Source organism: Furipterus horrens, unplaced genomic scaffold, assembly GCF_987537825.1.
Source record: "Furipterus horrens unplaced genomic scaffold, mFurHor1.1.pri manual_scaffold_3, whole genome shotgun sequence".
Classification (NCBI taxonomy): Eukaryota; Metazoa; Chordata; class Mammalia; order Chiroptera; family Furipteridae; genus Furipterus; species Furipterus horrens.
In genome coordinates, this window is record NW_028327173.1 from 148,564,204 (window position 1) to 148,582,928 (window position 18,725).

Consider the following 18,725-nt stretch of genomic DNA (forward strand, 5'->3'; position numbering starts at 1 on the left):
TACTTTCTACTACTGAACATAATAGGTTTTCAGTAAATTGTGTTTATTCCTTGAAAAATTAATAATAGAGCTACCATATGATCTAGCAATCCCATGCCGGGTATTTATCCAAAAGAATTTAAATCGGGATCTTGAAGAGGTATTAGCATTCTCATGTTCATTGTAGCATTATTCACAATAGCCAAGATGTGGAAACAACCTAATTGTCCATTGGCAGATGAATGAATAAAGAAAATGGGGTGTATACATGCAATGAAATACTATTCAACCTTAATAAAGAAAATGCTGTGATATGCCACAACATGCATGAAGCTGGAAGACATGATGCTAAGTGAAATAAGCCAGTCACAGAAGGACAAATACTGCATGCCTCCACTTATATAAGGAATCTAAAATCATCAAACTTGAACTCATAGAGTGGAATGGTGGTTGCCAGGGACCAGTGGCTAGGAAGATAGGGAATTACTATTCAACAGGCACAAAGTTTCAGTTAAGCAAGAGGAGTAAGTTCTAGAGATCTGTGGTACAACATTTTGTCTATAGCTAACAATATGCTATTGTACACTAAAAAATTTAAGAGGGAAGATTCGTATGTTAAGTGAATAAAATACAATAAAATTAAATTAAATTAAAAATAAAATAGAATTTTGTTTAATGAAGTGAACTGACTTGAACAAGAAATGTAATAGATTTTTTTTAGTAAGTTAAGAGGGTTTATCTGCTTAAATAGTACTGTGGATTTCTTAAAAGACTGTTACTAAATATAGGAAGTACAAATCTGCTCAAAATAAACATCAAATATGTGGGATCGCTCAGGTATTAAATATATATTTTCAAAAATAGTCACTTCAGTTAAGAATAACAGCTGCTTCAGTTAAACATGTGCAAGGAGTCCTTGTATTGTTGCCAGGCACAGTTTACTTTGCAACTGGAAAAGGCTGTTTCTGAAAATGTTATTGGGGTTGGTGTAGAATAGCTAAAAATAAATGCTTGCGGCAAATATTTACTGGTCTCTATCAACATTCCTACACTGCTCTGAGGGCTTTCTATCAATAGAATCTCCTATAATACTCACAATAACCCCATGAGTCAGGTACTATCATCATCATCTCCACTTTGCAGGCAAGGGTACAGATACTCAGAGAGGTAAAATAACTTACCCAAGGTCACACAGCTATTTCCCAGGGGAGCCAGTATTCAAATCCAGGGATTCTCATCCCAGAGCCTGCGCTTTTATTCATGGCATTGTACCATATGTACAGCAGAATGGTGGGATTAAGATATCGTTTTTATTTTTTCCTTTTTTGGTCTTTTTTTAAAAAGTAGTTTTCTAAGTGTTTTTGTAATAAGAAAAAATGAACATATTGTAAAAATTACTGGTCCATATGCTGCTGGGCTAACAATGTTGAGGTGGTGTCTTCAGTGGTGCGGGCTGAATTTCTAGTGCTTCCAGCCTACTGCCACCTCAAGAAGCCAGGAGGGTGCAGCAGTGTCTTGCAACTACACAAGCCCTGGGGGGACTGGCAGCCCCCATCAGCTATGCTAGGCAGAGCAAGGGGAACAAGCGGTGTGAAAACCAGTCACAGACACTTAGCTCCTGCAGACCCTCACTACCTCCCCTGGCTTATCCAGCTGGCTCCCTCTTCCTCCCAGCTGACCAGACACATCAGGGGCAGGTGGCAAGGGGCTACTACTACACCCACCCAGGAGATCAACAAAGCTGCCCAGAGAGGACAAATACTGTGGCCTCCACATTGGCACAGGTGTTGTGAGTTCATTTGTTTTTGTGGAGGTTCAACGTCCCTTCCCCCAAGGCGTTTTGTTGATAATGGCCAATTCTTGGAGAATGTAATTAGCTACAAATAATCCTCACTCTTACAGAGCTCCCTGCCTCACTGTGCCTGGCCTGAAGGGGGTTTGGCCGTTGAACATACCACAATTTAAATAAAATCTAGGACCAAACCTGTCCTGGGGGGCCTTGGGGTTTATCTTCTTATCTCCTCTCCTCATTCCCCCTCCCTTTGAAATTTGGTCCAAGACCATGTGAATTAATTTTTCTGTGCCTGTCTTTTCCTAAAATAAACAAGCTAGCCTCACAGCCTGTCTCTCCTTCCTCGGGAGGATGCTGTGAAGATAACGATGTGGTAGGTGGGGGCCACGTGACCCTGAAGGCACCACGCATCACAGCTTCACACCACACCAAGGACGGGGAACAGAGAAAGGCTCGACTTGACTCTTTAGACTGATGAACGCTGCTGCCTCTGTTCACGTGACTAAGTAAAAGGGGAAATTGAGTTTCAGATCTCATTTTCCATCTCAGATTAAAAATTAGGTTAAGAAGCAGATCTGTTTAAAGAGGACTGAGCCCTAGAAACAGACAACAACATTACAAGGAATTTTAGGCTCTTTGATAGAGACAGAAATTTGTGAAAATCTACCACGAAAAACCTGCAAGTCCTGGCTCAGCCATTTTACTTTGCTGCTGGGCCTTAGTTTCTGCGTCTAATGTGTTGGGTTGGATGATCAGTGAGGATGCTTTCCAGATCTTCAATTAAAGTTATATGTGGTGGTACTGAACATTAAGCTTTTCTAAAATAAAAAGTCATATTTTCAGGAAACTCAATTTCATGTCTGTATAGTAGATATCAACTAGTTACAGTACCAGCATTAGCATGTAAAACCATTTATGTGGCTATAGGAATACTCAATGACTAAATCTAAATGATAAAATTACCAAGTAGCAAGTTTCATTTTATTATGTTCATTCCACTGGACTCATGTGCTATGACATTTTGGGCTAGTCCAAAGGTCCTTCATGTTTCCATAGGGATAGTTCGTTGCCCTGAAGTTTAATTTACTTGTCATCCAACTCTAAACAACTCTGTGCTGAAAAAAAATGGCCAAGAAAAAAGTCAGAATTTGAGACTTTCAAGGATGTTTAAGAGGTTATTAGAGTCAACCTTCTATTATTATAATTAGTAGAATCCAGGAATCAAGTGTCATGCTCATGGAAATTTCCCATTCCTCCTTTTCAAGTGGGCTTTGTGTACCCTAGGCAAGAAAGCCTCGGACAATATGTCTATAAATCAGTCAGTTTGTACTTGTGTTGGATTTTCTTGAGGCAAAATGCCAATGGTATACAGACTCCACCCAAGTGCGATGAGGCCAAGTATTTACAAGCAAGGCCTCAACGCACCTTGACATTTTGTGGTTCAGAAGGGCAAAAAGACAATGTTTCGTCAAGCTGCAATTTGTTAAAGAGAAATGTTAAACCAGGAGGATGACAACTTTGGGATCAACAAAGGGCATGGAAATGCCTTCTGACCTTGAACACCCTGCCCTGCCCTGTTCCTCCTTTTAAACATCTCCAGAGGCCTGCAAGTGCTCTGCGGACGTCTGGACAACAGCCAGTCATGCAGTCTGGCTCCAGAAGCTAAATGATCAGCTAACTTGCTCCTAAAGCCAGACTATTACTCAGAGATAGTTATTTCTGGGTTCATGTCATAGATGGAAAGACAGATCAAGTCGGTGGAGACCATGGGAGTCCACATTGGCTTCCTTATTAAAAAGAAATGACTCATTTATTTTACTAAATAAAAGTCCACATAGTTACCAACAGTATTTCAAAATGGTCAAATACTTTCAGAAAGGAAATACTTTGAAAAGATTTGTCAATATCAAAAGATGCTCAACCACACTACTAGTGAGAAATGAAAATTAGAATTTTAATGAGAGGCCATTCACCCATCAGATAAAGCAAACATAAAGCAAAGATAAAGGGAAAAGAAACTGGCAATGCCCCGCGTGGGGAAGGGTGTGTGGAAACGAGCACCCGGCACTGTTGGTGGGAAGGTAATTAGACACGTCTTTCAGAGACGGCGTTTTGGCATCAGCCACACAGTGAAAGACCAGTTCCTCGTGATTTAGCAATTCCACTACTAGGAGTGTATCTTATAGTTACACTTGCACCTTATTGTGCAAAACTGTCTACATGCACCGTGGCACTGTTTCTAACAGCAAAAGATTAGAGACAGCCAGAATGTCACCCATCTAAAGGATACCAGCTATTAATGTTGGCACATCTATATGATGGAATAAGAAGGGGGTAGCTTTAGGGTCCTGACATGGACATGCTCCAGGATTTACTGCTAAGTGGGAGAATCCTGGTGCAGAGCAGTGTGCAGGGATCATCCTGCTCTGGGAGGAAGCCCAAGGGACTGCTGCCAGGGTTTGCTCTGGGAGAGGAACTTGGGGGTGTGGATGGGACAGATGCTCTTCACCATCTAACATTCTGTAACTTGAATTTTTTGTCCCAAGCATATACACACATTCGCACAAAACAGTGGTACTCCTGAAGAACACCTGAGAAAGGCGAAATGTTGAATCACTGGTCTACCTTGTGCTTTGCATTGTGATTTGGATTCGAACAGCCGGTGGTTTTCAGAAAGAGGCTAAAAGAATCCAGGCGAATGGTAGGTTTCTTGAGGAAACTGCATCATTGGCACATGTGAGAAACAGCCCCACCTATGAGAAAGAGGACGTTGGCAAAAAGAACTGGAACAGTGTCAGGACCTGGGGCCCTGGGCCGCTGGGGAGCACCGCCTCTGGGCCATTCTCTTCAGCAGGTTCCCCCAGCTCCAGCCCTTCCTGGCCTTCTTTCCACAGCTCTGCTGTCAAGCCCCGACTTTCCCTTTATCCACCCCCTCTGTTTTGAGGTCCCTGGAAGAGCCAAGTCCTCGTCTGTCTGAGTCTCCGGCCTCGGCCTCCATCGGCCTTCCCAGGGAAACTGAAACAGTTGGCGGATGCTGGTCAGTCTATGCCAGGACCACCCCTGATCCACCACAGGAACAAAGACCACCAGTCATTCAACAGAAGTCTGTGCTCCACAGTTTATACACATTGTTTCTCTTCTAACAACCCTGGGAGGGAGAATTCCCTCACTTTCTAAAAGTATGAACTGAGGGTCCATGGAAACCCAGAGGCAGCGCGGTTCCACATGCACCTGGTCGAGACGTCTGCCTGCCAGACGCCAGTGCCTGAAACCTGACTTCTGCGCACACTGCGGGTCCCCTCACTACACTGCTTCACAGGCCACATCCACCTAGGTATTTACACAGGTTTTTCAGATCCTCACAAGGTCCAACCCTGTGAGGGAAAGGACTTTCTTCCTGTTTTACAGAGAAAACCGAGGCCCATAGGTGGAGTAACCTGCCCAGGTCTTCCAGCTGGCAGGTAAGTGGAAGAGCCAAGGAAGCAGAGAAGCGTCTCAGGCTAGTGTTTCTCGGCCCAGTCCTGCTCCTCTCCCACCCAGAAGCCTTTGCTGGTGCACAGTGATGGGGGGGGGGGTGCTTTTGCCACATCACAATAGGGATGGAGACCATATAACAATAATGTCCCCATTATAGCAGTGATGTCATTAAACATTGGAAAATGTAAATGACAAATCTTTTAAAAATTCCTTCTTTTATTTTTCTTTAGGGGTTCCTAAATATCTTAGCTTCCAAAGAGGTCTAGAATGGTTTGGGGATGCTCCACTTCAAGTGACAGTGCAGGCAGGATAGCGGCATCAGGCCAGGACTCTGTTGGTTGCCCGCCTGGCTAAGGCAATAGCAGCCCCCTGGTCACCATGAGGGACTCACCTCTGCTCCCCTTCAAAGCCCTCTCCTGGGGGGATGCAGGCTGGTCACAGTGCCCGGCCCAGGGCTGGGCAGCCTCTTACCGCACCCAGAGACACCCCTCTTTCACTGACATCTTCCATCCTGTCATCTGAGGGCAGTGTTCACACTGGTGAAATGGGAGACATGGGACACAGCTTGAGTCCGTTTTGGTGGGCTTTCCAAGTTTGTGATTGTGTTTTCTTTCACTTGGTTTGAAGGTGACAGAGGACATAGGAGGGAGCAGGCTCAGTGCTACCCAAGATTCCTCCAAGTGGGGACCTCCTTCATCAGGATCCCTGGAGTCAGCTTTCTGGGCCTACCGCAGAGTCCCCTGGAATAACCTGTGTTAACTGTTTATCCCTGAGGCCAAGAAGAAGTGTATTATTCCCCAGAGTAGTTCATCATTCACGGCCTCATGTAGCACAGGGCAGAAGGGGAGAGGAGGGGGGAGAGCGACCTGAGAAGGGGTACGACAGAAGAAATGACAGTGATGGCCTAGTGTCAAGGGGAGACAAAAATCAACCAACCAAATGAACCCACAGAAAATAAGAGGCAGACCCAGTGCTTGTTTTATCTTTCTTAGTAGAAGAACACCCGGATGTTCATAGTGATAATTCTGGATAATCAAGAAGAGGTTATGAGATAATTGTTCAATGGCTTCCTGTTTCTCTCAGACAGGCTTCCCTAGGGCCAACAGCTCACATCAGCAGGCCTGACTGACCCCACTGCCCACCGCTTCTCCAACGGTCCCTGAACCTGCCGGGTCTTACCTACCTCTGGCCTTTGCCTGCAATGCCTTTCCCTAAACTCCCTGCCAGGCTGGTCCTTTTATTCTTTAAGTCTGAGTCTAAATGTCACTTCTCAGAGACCTCTTCTCACTTCCCATCTAAAGTAAGAATGCCTCGCCCTGGCCGGATGGCTCGGTTGGAGCGCGCTGTTCTACACACCAAAAGGCTGCGGTTTCAATCCTGGTCAGGGCACATGCCTAGGTTTCAGGTTTCATCCCTGGTCAAGGTATGTGTGGGAAGCAACAATTGATGTCTCTCTCACATTGATGTTTCTCTCCCCCCACCCCCTGCCTTCCTCTTACTCTAAAATTAATGAACATATCCTTGGGTAAGGGTTAAAAAATAATAATAAAGAATGGCCCTGATGTGGGATTCAACTATTGTTTTCTTAAAGTTTTTGTTTTAACTTGTGTTTGGGCTCATCCGTTGGCCCCCAGTGTATGCTCCAGGAAGGCAGAGACAGGGCCTGTTTTGCTGATGTTAAAACTGAAGCACCTGCTACCCAACACATGGTATGTGCTTAAGAAATGGACCAGGAGGCACCTAGCAGAGTGTGGTGTATGGCAGACATTCAATGTAAGCAAACCTCTTCCCCTTCCCACTATCCTTTGCATGAGAATGCAGGACAGTGTGTACTGTCTTTCCCAAAGATTACCATCAAAAAGCACTAAAGAAAACCCCCCAGAAATTTTGGTATTGTAGGGGAAAAACATCAATTACATGGAAACTTGCACCACATGGTACCCTTCCCCAGTGCTACTTTCTCTCTCTGTGTGTGTGTGTGTGTGTGTGTGTGTGTGTGTGTGTGTGTGTTTGGTGGGAGATAGGGGGCTGGTGGGGATGTACCCCTGGTTTGTGTCCTTGTCTCTTGTAGTTAACGGTACATGCTCTGGAACCAGGATGCCTGATTTGAATCCCATTCAGCCACTTACTAGTTGTTTGGGTTATCAATCACCTTAAAACTTAGTGGCTTAGGACTTCCGGCCAAGATGGAGGCGTAGACAGACATGCTGTGTCTCCCTCCACAACTAAGAAGGAATACAACTGCCTCAAAACTAGAGACAACCAGAAGTTTCAGAAAATCAAACTGCATGGAGGTCCAGCAAGCAAAGATATAAAGAAGAAATACTCATCCAGACAGGTAGGAGGGGTGGAGACGGGGCGGAGAGGACGCGGTGCAGTGGTGGCAGCAGCAGCGGTGGCAGCGGCAGAAAGCAAAGTTACACGTTTTAAAGTCAGGAGGGAAACCTGCGGAGTGTTCCCAGGTCCTCAATGGACCTACTGTGTTTCCCCGAAAATAAGACATCCTCTGAAAATAAGACCTAGCATGATCTTTAGGGGCAAAAATTAATATAAGACACTGTCTTATTTTTGGGGAAACAGGTAGTAGCTCACGGTCCCAGCACTGGGGAAAATCAAGCCTCATTGCTTCTGACTGCAGATCAGTGGGGTTTGGGGTGGAGGCAGAAACTGCCGGTCTCTCAGCAGAGTCTGATTGTTTAAAGGGCCCCCGCGGTCTAGAATGTCTGCAGACCCACCTACTCTAGGAACGACAACCAGGGCAGCAGCTAGAGGGGCACCAGTCTGGTGTGGAAGTGGGAGAGGTGCCTGGAAAAGGGGTGAGTGCTGGGCAGGTGGCATTGTTCCCTCTCGGACCTCTCCCCCACATACAGTGCCACAACGTGGTGAAAAAGGTCACCCTGTACTGATGAATCCCAAAGGCTCTGCTCCTTACAACGTAACAGGAGCGACAGCTCTACCTGGGACGCGGAGGCAAACAAACACAGGAGCCTGTCAGAATGAGGAGACAGAGAAGTATGGCCCAAAAGGGGGAATGGATCAAAGTTCTAGTGGGAGAACTAAGTGATGAGGAGATAGCCAACCTAACAGATGAGGAGATAGACAACCTAACAGATGCAGAATTCAAAACACTGGTGATAAAGATGCTCACAGGCTTGACAGATAGGCTTGAGTATGGCAAACGCATAAGAGAAGAAGGCTATGCTAAATGAAATGAAGGACAATCCACACAAAACCAATGGTGAAGGGAAGGAAACTGGGGTTAAAATCAATGATTTGGAACATAAAGAAGGAAAAAACAGTCAACCAGTGCAGAATGAGGGAGCAAGAATTGAAAAAAATGAGGAAAACTTCCCAAATTTTGTGAAGGAGATGGACATACAGGTCTGGGAAGCACGGAGGGTCCCGGGCGAGCTGGACCCAGAGGGAACCACACCAAGACACATCATGATTGAGATGCCAAAGGTGAAAGATAAAGACAGAGTCCTGGGGGCAGTAAGAGAGAGGCGGAGAGTTGCCTACAGGGGGGTGCCTATAGGACTATCAGCTGATTTCTTAGAGGACACTTTGCAGGCAGGAAGGGACTGGCAAGCAGTATTCAATGTGATGAAAAGCAGTCTACAACTGGATTACTCTATCCAGTAAGGCTATCATTTGGAATGGAAGGGCAGATGAAGTGCTTCCCAGACAAGGTAAAGCTAAAGGGGTTCATCATCACCAAGCCATTATTATATGAAATGTCAAAGGGACTTACTTAAGAAAAAGAAGATCAAAACTATGAACAGTAAAATGACAACAAACTCACAACTATCAGCAACTGAATCTAAAAAATGAAAAGAAAATCCAAATAAGCAAACCAGAATAGGAACAGAATCAGCTGGGAGGGGGGAAGGGGAGAAATGGGGATGTGATGCAGGGATTGAGAAGCATAATTGGTTGGTACAAAATAGACAGGGGGAAATTAAGAATAATACAGGAAAGGGTGAAGCCAAATAACTTATATGCACAACCCACGGACATGAACTAAGTGGGGTGGGACTGCTGGAGGGAAGAGGGTATTGGGCGGAGGAGAGCAAAGGGGAAAAAAATTGGAACTACTGTAACAACATAATCAATAAAATATACTTAAAAAAAACAAACAACTTAGTGGCTTAAACAACTTACTGTTTTCTCTGGTCTGAGGATTGACTGGGCAGGGTGGGTGGTTCCTGACTAGGGTCTGTCATGAGGTGATAGTCAATGGAGGCTGAGGCTGGAGCCATCTGAAGGCTCCACTGAGCTGGTCATCCACGATGACTTCCTCCCTCTCATCTCAGCTGTGTTAGCTGGAACAGGGGCAGGCTGCCGAAGCCTCCTGCCTCTCCATGAGACTAGTCTGGGCTTCCCACACAGCATGGTGGTCTCAGGGTGGTTGGACTTTTTGGATGGCAGTTGGCTTCCCCAGAACAAACATGCCAAAACATCCAGGTGAAAACCTCAGGGCTTCTTATGATTTAAACTTGGGTAGTCATAAAGAGTCACTTGTGCTGCATTCTACTGATCAAAACATGAATCAGGAGGCTGTCCCAGAATCAAGGGGAGGAGACTACAGCAGGGCATGAATACTGGGAGGTGTGGTTCATGGTGGTGGGTATGGTGGGAGCAACAGGTAGCTTTGGAGACTAGTTCCCATACTGGCTAGAGGAGCATTACTTAACCTCTTGGTGCCTCAGTCTTCTCTCCTATAAAATGGGATAATAGTTCCTACCTCATAAAGCTTTGGTGAAGAGCAAATGAGTTAACAACATATGGAAAGCACTCAACAATGCACTAAGTATTAGCAATTAGTGCTCAAAAGAGTAAGGGGCAAACCTTTTCTCGGATTAATCTCTGTATCCCAATGTCTGTGAAATGTTTTAGGATCATGAACTGCTCTGTATGGAAGGTAAGAGAAGTGCCCTTTTCTCAGCTTCCCCCCAATTTTGTTTTTCCTTTAAGAGTCTAGGTAGGTTTGGAGTTTGGGTCAAAGAGGTCATTCATGTTTCATGATCAGGTATACATTTAAAACTATTAACAGTAATGAGAAATAGCTGCTGGGGCTTGGCAAATGCCATCCTGAGTCACGGCAATGACGCGCTTACGTTAGGGGCAGAGGCAGCGACACTTGTAGTGTGGAATTTCCCGGGCACCGGCGGAAAAGGAGCCTGAATGTGTTTGTCAGCAACTTCCCCCACAAAAAAAGCAGCCAGGATTTCCTGCTGGAGGCCAAGGAAGCGAGTGATGTCCAGGACCTCACAACCCAACTTCAGACTGGCCTTAATACTGGCCAGAAAACAGGATCTGACAACAAATCATCAGCGGTCGACCCTGGCCCCGGCGGACGGACAGTTTTCTGTTGCTGCCAAATTCAAACAAAGCTCAGAGACAAGTTCTTCAGTTCAAACTCTAAGTATAAAAACAGCTTCATAATGCATCCAAGCCTGTGGGCATATGTTCTATTCTACAGAATTCTCTGCCATGTCATCTGCTACCTCGCACCCCTCCATATTCCATGCAGCCTTTAGGACAAAACCATCTCCTGACATGTGTGCTCACCTGCCACATACCCCAGTTCCAGCCTCGAGCATAACTTGTACTCACCCAAAGGGCCCTGAGCTCCCACATTTCCCCAGGTCCTTGCACACACTCTTTCTGCCCTCTGGGAGAGAATAACAATAGTAAGGGTGGCCCCAGTTATCCTTCCCTTGACTCTGAACCAGACAGGTGCTGCAGTGAGAGTCTCACTTTATCATCTCACCCTATCTGACTGCACACATTTACCTGCAGGCTCTGATCAAGAAGACTCACTTCATCGGCTCAGACATATAGATCAATGAAATAGAACTGAGAGTTTGGAAGTAAACCTTCACATTTATAGCCAACTGATTTTTAGCCAAGGAGCCAAGACAATTCAATCATGGAAGTTGAGGTGACCCTTGAACAACATGGATTTGAACGATGCAGGTCCAGTTTTATGCCCATGTTGTTCAAGGATCAACTGGGTTGTCTTTTCAACGAATAGTGCTGAGACAACTGAATATATACATGAAAAGAATCAAGTTGGACCCTAACCTCACACCATATAGAAAAAGTAACTTAAAATGAATCAATGACCTAAACATAAGTGTTAAAACCATAAACTTCTTAGAAAAAAATAGAAGTAAATTTTCATGAGCTTAGGTTAGGCCAAAACACAAGTGACTTCATTAAAATTAAAACCTTTTGTGGTTCAGACAATACTATAAAGAAAGTGTAAGACAACCTAGAAAATAAAATAAAATATTTGCAAGTCATATATTTGACTAGTATATAGTATAAAGAATGTTAAAATTCAACAATAAAAAGACAGTCCAATTAAAAATGGGCAGAGGATCTGCAAACACATTTTTCCGAAGAAGATACACATGTGGCCAACAAAGTCCATGAAAAGATGTTCATCACCAGTCATCAGAGAAATGCAAACCTAAACTGTAAAAAAATACCACTTCATACCTACTAAAATGGCGCTAATCAAAACGACAGTGTTAACGAGGATGGGGAGAAATTAAACCCTAACATACTTTTGGTGGAAATGTAACACAATGGAGTCACTTTGGAAAACAGTCTGGTAGTTCTTTAAAATATTAGATATTGAGTTACCATATGATCCAGCAATTCTGCACCTAGGTATATACCCCAAGAGAATTAAAACCATAGATTTCTACAAAAACTTGCACATGAATTCATAATAGCCCAAAAGTGGAAACAAACCAAATGTGTGTCCATCAACTAATGAAAAAGTAAAATGTGGTAGAGCCATACAATGGAATGTTATTCAACCATAAAAGGGAATGCAATACTGATGTATGCTAGTACATGGATGAACCCTGAAAGCACTGTGCTAAGTGGAAGAAGTCAGACACCAAGGCTACATATTGTATGATTCCATTTATATGAAATGTCCAGAACAGTCAAATACATAGAGACAGGAAGTATAATAGTGGTTGCCAGGGTCTGTGGGAGAAGGAGGCTGGGTAGTGATTACTAATGAATACAAATTTTCTTCTTGCAGTGATGAACATGTTCTAAAATTGAGGCAATGGCTGCATAACTAACTCCGTAAATATAAAAAAAAATCACTGAATTGTTTTAAAAGAGAGTGAGAAAGAGAGATAAAATGCAAATAAAAAGGAAAAAGTAGGGAAAGAAGAGCCCTTTCTCTTAGTAGCTTTGCTGACTCTGCATATCTCCTACCCCACCGGCTGGAGGCTGGTGAGGTCCCTTTGTTCACTGTGCTTCTTGATCAGAACTTCTATTAATGTACAGGGTCAGAAGGCTTGTTGGAGGTCCAGTCACACCAACAGTATGTGAGTACCCTGGCCAGGGCCTGTGTCTCACTTGCTTAATCTGGCATCCAGGACAGTGCCTGGCACTTGGTAGATAATCAACATAAATATGGGTTGAATGAGTAGCCTCTAGCATGCCCCTAATACTACCCATTGCTTTTTATACCATCACTTCTAAAATAAAGAAGTGCCAAAAAGATCATACCACCACACTATTACTTTAAAATTCTTTTTCTATTAAGTATTTTTTAAAATGAATAATCAATTAGACTGTTCTCTTTTCTACTTCCTGTGAGACATAACGACATCAAAATTGAAAAGCAATTAAAATCAGTAAAATGACTGAGATAATGTGGAAAAAAAGGGAGAAACACATCTAAAAACAAACCATAATCAGGGAAGTACAAAACGCCTACCTGACATGTTCAGTTCTTATACAACAAACTTCCTATTTCAAATATCTTGACAAAAGCTTCCCCTACTCTATGAGAAAGAAGACTTTATGAGACCAAAAACCAATATAAACCAATATAAAGGTTAATTAAATTTAGCCTTTGAAAACTCTGACCTTCAACAATAACAACACCAATACAATGAGATAATGAAGATAAGAACAGCTAGTATTTATTGAGCACTTACTATGAGCTAGGCTGGGCATTATTTTCTATGTCCTATGTATTAATTCAGTTACAACAACATTATGTGGTAGGTACTATTATCCTCATTTTATAGAAAAGATTAACAACTTTTCCAAGGCCACATGGTTGGTAAGTGGCTGGAACCCAGGAAGTTCAACTCTATTGTCCATGCACTCCCTGTGTGACGTAAGACAGCCTCCAGAGACCTCAATCCCTTGACTGGACCAAGGAAACTAATTTGTTTGATTCTGGGTTTATAGGCTGATTAGTGTAGATGAGAGAAAGGCTCTGTGGTGCTGCTACAAAGCTGAGACTGTCCTGAGCTGTATCTGTAATTGCATGGTGATGGGAATGAGGGAGAGGATAGCGCTGATCCACAATGCCCCGCCCCCCCTTTATTTAATTATTACTTCTTCTCTTATTTATAATACTACCCAAATAAGGCTTGAACTTCCTTGTTCCAGGGTACTCGGCAGGCATCGCAGGTCTCTCTCAGGAATGGTTCCTGCAGCTTGGTGCTTACACCTACAGCCTGGCCGCGAGGCCCACAGCAAGGACAGGCACCACCTGCCATCACTGCCCGGCCCGGGAGCTGGTGGCCTCGCAAGTCTCTTTACTCCACTGGGTCTTTGCTGCTGGTGAACCTGGCTAACATCCTGCTCTAGGGGAGAAGACATGTGTTCTCCTCTCTAGTTCTTTTCATTCCCAAAGCCTGTGAGGAAAGTCATTCTCTGTACACTTCTAAATGTTTTCTCACTTTTCTTTCTTGAGCAGCCTTCAAAATCCAGTCTTTTCTCTTGTTTAAAAAAAAAAATGCCATGTAGGTGTGTTTGTACTTCCCTGATTATGGTTTGTTTTTGCCTTCTCTATTTTTTCTGCAACTTTATTTAATTACAGGTTGGTTTTTCTATGCCCTGTTTCCCAAGTCTGATACTATGTTTGGGCACTGTAGCTGTGCGGACAGACCCTTGAAACTGCCTGTTCATGTTTACCTGTCAGTTTTCAGATATCTTTTTTCTATTTGAGGACTTCGCTTAAAGTTGCCAAAATCAGGAGGACCAAAGGATGTCCTTATGTAAGTGTTAAAACAGTGATCAATGATTTTGACACTGATGTTACGTGTGTTATGCTATTTGAAGTGCGGTGAGGTCCTTTCTGTTTCATGCATGACTACTATTTATTGTTCCTACAGGCCGTACCTCTTCTGCCCTTTTCTTTTTCACTGGCTTCTCAGTTCTAGTCATTGACTGGTAATGAAACAGCTTACACTGAAGACACCCTTACCTTTCATCTGACAAGCTCTCGATCCTGAGAGAAGAGGCACAACTGTTAGAAAATTCAGATCAAGAGTTTTTTCTTCTAGAGTTAAGCTTTTAAAAGGGAAAAACTGTACTATTTTTGTTACCAAAGTCCGGTCTGTTGAAGACTACAAAGAACCTTATACTCTCAGGACATCACAGGAATAGTTATTTGCTGCTCCAACAGCAGCTTCCAAATGCTAATATGCTAAAACAGGTCCACCAGTTGCCACGATAGAGTTTTCACAGTGGTCTTCTTCTCAGACAGGGTCAGTACGAGGGAGACAGAACCCAGAGGTTTGTACTTAGTAGTTGGGAACACACTTGGGTTCATGCCAGGTCCAGAAATAAATCCTAGATGATGTTTACATTCAGCACAAAGTAAACAGTATTGTAGGATACAAACAGTACAGGAGCCAGGATTATAAGAGAATGAGAATAAAAATAAGGATGTGTGAATACATATGCTCTTTTCTTATCATATAAGAGTCAAAAATCTGGATGCTGTCCTCAGGGGCAAAGAATGTTTCTCAAGAGTGAACCAATCAGGTCTCACCCACCCACTTTCGAAAAAATTATCTAAAAATTCTTAAGAATCCAGATATTCTTTGATTGGCTACAAGAAAAGAATCAAGCAAAGTTTGTAGGACTTATAGGTAGCTATTACTTGATTAGAATAAAATTATTATTATATCAGAACATTTTATCCCTGCTTGATGGGAATTCTTTATGTCAGCCAAGAAAGCTATAGTTTAGTAACTAAGCTCAATCTTTTGTTCCTAAAGATTTTAAACCAACTATAATTAAGTGAAGGATATCTGAAGGGTAACGGGTTTTCATATGAAATAGAATACTAAAAATTGTTTCAAAAGCAATTACCCTAGTGGGTTTTATTTATAGAGCTCCCAAACAGGAGACTCACTCCCGCCAAACGCTGGCTCTGCATCCTGACTTTTCTGGAGTGTGGAGCGGGGAAGCGAGGGGTGCGGTGACCTGATGAGAAGGCAGTGCTAGGACATATTCTAATTGGTAAAGGTCACATCTAACATGAGAGTCAGTTTACCATGTTTCACCTCAAACCTAACACTGCAAAATATTAACTATCGTGTAGAAATGTCAAGTGTTTCTTCTTGTCACCTATAACTTTGGTCCAGAGGAGAGCAATGTCTGTGAAATGCATGTCCTCCTTGTAATCACACTTGCCCCCTCTACTCGGCACAGAATAAAAAGGAACCAGCATTGTGATGTCACGAGACAGAAGCCTGAACAAGGAAGAATGAGCCACAGGTGAGGTGAGGCACATGACTGAGCCCAGGTTCAGAGTCTCCATTTTTGCTTTCACTACTAAGGCACCAGGACTGCTTCCTGCAGATACACCCTCACTAGTCCATCTGGTCTCCAGAGCTCTGGGACACCTGGGAAATGCCCTGGAGGTTCCCGAGGGCAGCTGGTGATGATGTAACGCCAGCTCCCAGTTCAGGACCCTCCTTCCCCATTTGACCCCCAGCAAAACAGCACAATGCTCCACCACCCCACCTGCCACCTCACTTGTCCCAGGCCGATGGGGAGAACTCTAGGTGTCGTTCAGTCGCAGGCCCTCTTGGGGACTGCTCAGCAGTTACCACACACTCGCCACCTCCTCCTGCAGCTGCGCCTCATGTCCAGCGTGCTGTCAGCCCCGGAGGCTAGAGGGTGACTGGGCCCACACCGCAGCTTCGGCCTCCAGCAACTGCCGAGCACTCATCCCCTGGGCCTATTCTCTGAAAGCAGCACTTTGTCAACAGATGTCCACTCCCCAGATGTCAAGCTCTGTCACCCGTCTGCCCAGTAGCTGGGGAAAGAATTCTCATGATCCTTGGAAGGCTCTGCTTTCCAGGGGTAGGGAGGGCAAGGAGGGCTGTCTTGGCCAGGGCTCAGCTTCGGCCCTGGGCATGAGTGTGTAACGGAGATACAAATCCTAAATGGTGAGCACAGGGTCAACACACTGCAAAGGCTTAACACACAGTGGCCGTTGCCACACCACCATCATGGACGCACGCTCCAAGGAGAGGCCTTAGATGTGTAGGAGGGGCCTACCTGATGAGACTGCCTATTGAAGGTTAACCCGCTGACTGCGTGAAGGGACAAGGAGAAGGCATAGCAGCTGCCACCTTTCCTCTTTCACAGGCTAAACACCCGTAAGGGAGGCACAACTTTGCTGATTCAGTCAATGCAGATGTGTCCAGTGTTCTGTACCTCCGACCTCATTCAACATTGACTAAAGCCTGACAAACGAGGTGCTGTGATTTAGGAAGCTGGAGGGGTGTAGGGGATACGAGCGGGTGTGAAAATGTAGCACTGCTTGAAATAGTTTAAGTGGAAGCAGCTCTAAAACAATATATTCTTTGGGGTTAATGTGTTGGAACTATCAGCTGAGTGACTCCATCAACTGTGCCCAAACATGGCGTAATACATAGACGTGGGAACCCTGGCCCCGTGCGTAGCGCTGTCCCTACCTGCAGCTCCCAGCCCTTCCTCACCAGCTGCTACGTCTTTCAGGGTGGCGGGACCAGCCGACTGACTGGAACCATATGTGCTATTTTTGTGCATAGGATGTGAGTAAGCACACATCACAGTAAGCCAGACCAGGACATGAGTCAGGTTATCATAAAGGGTTAAAAGAAACTGATCTCCAAGGCATCCTGAAAGCAACAGCCATGCTACACTCTGGAAAGGAGCTACAGTTTGGAAGACACATAATTACTGAGCAAAGAAGAAATCCTGAAGAATATGGGTGACTAGAATTGGCCAAAGAAATGGATAAGCTTGAAGCTATAATCTAGGTCTTAAAACTTTGAGGTGAAAAGAGGACTTATTGCCAGGAGGACATACTTCTCCAGCATGCTTTGGTCAGACATGCAGAAGTGGTGAAACGTGGGCAGCTCGGAAAAGCCATGGAACATGGGCTTGCTTATCTTCCTTTTAAAACAAAACATTTTATCTGCAGAGCATCTTTCATGGGGCCAAGTTAATGGTCCTAAACGGGCTCTTTTAAAAAATCTATTGGCACTGAGCTGTAAAGCTATGCAAAAGGTGTTTATCTATAAGCATTATTTGTAGAAAAAATATGAACCATCACAATATCCACAAATTAGTTAAAACAAACAAACTATATTATGTCCCTCTGATGGAGCCTTAGCAGCTATTAAATGGAATAAAGTAATTTAAATATACTGGCATTGAATGATGTCTGTGATAGACTATTAGGTAAAGATAAAGTTGTGGAAAACGTGCATAGTAATCTCATGTCTGATAAAAATGATATGTTATGTATGCATACAGAAATGTCTCTAAGGAGCCAAAGAAAACCATTAATAATTGTTATTTGTGACAGAGGGAGATTTTTGTACAACCTACTCATTGTTTGAATCCTTTACAATAAACATTACTTTTATAACAGGAAATAAAGTAAACAGAGATATTTACAAAAAAAGAATAGTGTTAAGTTGACCTTCGCTGTAACGTTCTGGGAGGCCTCAGGGCAGCCTGCAGGCCACCGTGTGCCGGGCCGGATGGGTGAGGGTGCACTAGGCAGCGCCGAGATCTCAGCCAGTCCATGGAGGCTGCAGCCAGCGTCTCTGGGACGCCATGAGAAAGGAAGGCGTGCAGACCCAGGGAGCCCTTTATGCATCTTGTCACGGGACCCTTCCTTTCTAGCTCTTTCTGGCTCTTTCTTTCTGTAACTACACTTCTGCTTTGGGAGCACTGAGGGAGTTCACTGTGTGACCATAACCCGTGGCTGCCACCCCAGATGGGTCACTGCTCAACCCTGGCAGGCCCACACTCTCAAAATGGTGTTACTGACTTGCTGTTCCAGGGGTGATGAAGAGGTGTCAGTGAAAAGTGACAGCAGCAATTCATCTGCTCCATGCTCTCCCTCCCAGCAAAGCCTGCGGAAACTACTCTCTTTTGTTTCAAGGGCCAGGATGAAGGGAACTTGACCTGTCTCTGTGACCACAGGAATCCATCACGGTGCCCTCCCAATCGAGAATTTCCTTTCTCTAAACCAACTGTGTCCTCTGGTCTGCCCCAGATGCCCCCTTTCAGCAAGAGGGTAGGGGAGAGAGCAGGCCCATCTGTTTAACCACAATGCAAGGGTCTGGAAACAGTTACTTGTTTCCTAAAGGCTAAAGACACCCAGATGTCACTGTTCTTCACAAGC

The 18,725-nt window shown here is 44.3% G+C and overlaps 1 protein-coding gene across 1 annotated transcript in view; it reads right to left on the reverse strand.

The window, feature by feature from the left end:
• EHD4 (EH domain containing 4) overlaps window positions 1–18,725 on the reverse strand; it is a 74,261-nt gene that overhangs the window by 27,863 nt on the left and 27,673 nt on the right. The gene's annotated exons all lie outside the window — the stretch shown is intronic.